The 3216-nt window shown below is 34.5% G+C and overlaps 1 long non-coding RNA gene across 1 annotated transcript; it reads right to left on the bottom strand.

Moving 5' to 3' along the window:
- Nucleotides 1-341: 341 nt before the first annotated feature.
- On the bottom strand, nt 342-2896 carry LOC113809739 (uncharacterized). The gene is made up of 2 exons (XR_003476078.2): nt 2762-2896; nt 342-1222 (listed from the first exon to the last, which is right to left on the bottom strand). It is a non-coding gene; the product is annotated as an uncharacterized lncRNA (long non-coding RNA).
- Nucleotides 2897-3216: the final 320 nt, after the last annotated feature.

Below are 3216 nucleotides of genomic sequence, written 5' to 3'. Positions count from 1 at the left end.
TGTGGATGAGTTGATGAAAATCTCATAAAAATATATTCATGCTTCCTTGATGTTAAAACAAATAGACTTAAAAACAATTATCCTCCAACCGGATCATCACAGATGTATTCAATTGCTCAGTTCACAATGCATCAATACAATTTAATAAGTGGACGGTTAGTTTAACCAAAATGCCAATAATCTCTTTATCAATGTGTAAATATAGTTACACACATACATACATGTAAATCTAATGTGTCTCTTTGAGTGTATATATATGTGTGTGTGTGTGTGTGTGTGTGTGTGTGTGTGTGTGTGTGTGTGTGTGTGTGTGTGTGTGTGTGTGTGTGTGTGTGTGTGTGTGTGTGTGTGTGTGTGTGTGTGTGTGTGTGTGTGTGTGTGTGTGTGTGTGTGTGTGTGTGTGTGTGTGTGTGTGTGTGTGTGTGTGTGTGTGTGTGTGTGTGTGTGTGTTTTTTTTCAGTTATATACATCTTATGTCTTTCATATTCATATCAATATTGGACAGCATGGGAGCAAATCACAATTCCCTACCAATTTCTTAATCTTTCTCTTATCCATTATAATTCATACAGTTCATGCCTCTTTAATAACTGCCTTTGGAAACTCAATGCATTCAAAACTCTCCATTTAAGAGGAAATTCGTTACATATGTGTATCAATAACACCTCATCCCAATACCAAAAACTTTACCTGAAAATGTGTTGATTCATGACATGCTAACTACATGTAAGTTTTCATGCATAGTATCACAATTTTTAGCATTATGGTCTTTGAAAACTGTTAAAAGTTTCTGAAACATATAAATCCAACCTATAACTGGCACAAGGCACTTATTTACATTTTTATTAGCAGTAGGAAGAGTGCAGTAAAAGAGGGCTGCAAAAACTTGAAAATAAGGAACAGCTAACAGTATCATCAACACAGGAAATGGAATATCACCAATGTGGTGCCAAAACTTCCACAGTGGAATGTCAGAATCACCTGACTTGTGCAACTTTGAATGTTCGAGGGAAAATAGAGCATACTGGTCAGCGATGTCGAGGAAGTAGTACACAACAGCAAAGGAAGTCGCTAGGTAAAAGGCTAGGCATAGCCATGCCATTCTCTGACGGAAATTCATTATGCTTGAAGGCTTGAGTGATGAGATGTGCGATGCATTATTTGTTTGTGTGACTTCGCTACTGTACAGCTGATGCTAGAATCATGCTGTTTTGTTGTTCATCTGTAAAATAAGAAGGTTAAAATGAAGCCAATGATCAATTGATATAAAGCTACAAATATACATTTACTTACCTATTCATACATAAAATACTTTATATGTTTTTTTTCTTTATTAACCCAGTGCCATCAAGGATGGCATGTAAATACATGCCATGCCCACTGTTTAGTTTATTAATTGTCTTTATTGCAAAACAAGAACTGTCTTGTTCAGAAACAAGGTCTGGTAAATCTTTACAGCACAAATACACTTACCAAAGACAAAGTCCCCAATGCCATTTCACAAAATCTATTCAGCAATCTAAGTTACCAAGATTAGTGTGCCCGAACAGCGGAGGGTTGATGGGGGGCTCTGCCCTCAACACCCCTGGGAAACGTTGTCTTCACCTTGGTATACCCAGAAAGATAAAGCAGAAACTTGAAACACTGAATTGACTAAGGTTGTGGGCAGCGATTTCCTCAATCTTTTTTCCTTTATTTCTGGGATTACTGTTGGTGTTTGCAAATTATTTCTTGATCCAATGACTGACTTTTTGTCGTTTACAAGAATGTAATTTTCAATTTGCCCTTGCACAGTGTCCATAATATAAAGATTAACTCAAGGCCTTAATAGTAAGTGGCATGTCTGTTCTAATTAGCTACTTCCCAAAACCACTGGATTAAACCAGAAATAACATTTATGATTGTAGGGTGAAGGTCAAAGTAGTTCAGTAAGTATTATTTCTTTGAATCAATCATATTTCAATAGTAATGTCACTACTGAAACATGCATTAGGATTTCCTGATCTAACAATTTCATATAGTTTTTGAATCATGGTTGCCACACATTAATAAAAATATGAAAAGGAGCTGCCTTTTGCAACTGTTTTATATTCCATACATCAAATAAATTTTATTTCCAATCTGTGACAACTATTTCATATATATATATATATATATATATATATATATATATATATATATATATATATATATATATATATATATATATATATTGTATTTCAACTACGGAATTATTGGTTTACCTCAACTACTATTTATTTCATATACTCTTTCTTTCATAGATATATAAAATTGGTTTCAATGGTTGGGAGAGGCATGGAGTGAACCAGGATACAAACACAGTGATAAAAACTCAAATAAAATAATTAAAAACGTAAAGCAATCTGTAAAAAGACGAAAAAAATATGACCAAGAACATCACAGAGTACATGACTAGAAGGTACTTTAGTTGGTTGAGTAATCTGTGTAATGGAAAGAAAATAATAAACCATTTTATCATTCTTGGATATAATTAGTGTAGAGAAGAGGGGGATAACACTTCCAAAACCTCAAAGATAACAAACAAAATATCGTGCTCTTAACAATAAGATAAACTTCTTTCAAACGTTATCTTTCTGTCTCATATAATTCGCCTAAACATGAATCACGTAGAAAAGAGTTGTATTTTTTTTTCTTAGTATACCGACAACTTACGACACGCACTCGTACCTCAATAAACAGATAGTAAACGGTAGTAAACACTTTTCAATAACACCCTTACCAAGTACATTTAATGCCACGAGAAGAAAATTTATAGTTTACACGTCAGCATTCTCGATAACCCCGCGTGAACACCTGCTTCTGCGGGAACAGAATTATTACTGAACTTTGTGGGGTTTGTTTTGGTATGACGTCAAAACCTTCGTTCGTCTAGGCGTTCATAATGCGTTCGCGTAAAGGATTCAACGAACTTCATGTCTGTTTTTATTAACGCGGTTTCCTACATTTTGCTATATTTTGGGAACCTTATTATTATTTTTTTTTGCTAAAATCGGTGACTTTGCCGGTTTTGGACCCTATGCCTTTTCAATAAGTTTCAGCCTTTCCGAATGGGAAAGGCTAGATCAGTAGCAACTCAAGAAGGTCATGACGTCAGATTTCGATGGCGTTACAAAGGTTGTAATTCTATTTTTGAAAAAAAGAAAACACTTAGACTTTATTATTCATTTTGCTCTT

The sequence above is a fragment of the Penaeus vannamei genome, chromosome 9 (assembly GCF_042767895.1).
Source record: "Penaeus vannamei isolate JL-2024 chromosome 9, ASM4276789v1, whole genome shotgun sequence".
In the NCBI taxonomy this organism is placed as follows: Eukaryota; Metazoa; Arthropoda; class Malacostraca; order Decapoda; family Penaeidae; genus Penaeus; species Penaeus vannamei.
The sequence above is the reverse complement of the archived record's forward strand: the minus strand, read 5'-3'. Positions and strand labels throughout refer to the sequence as shown.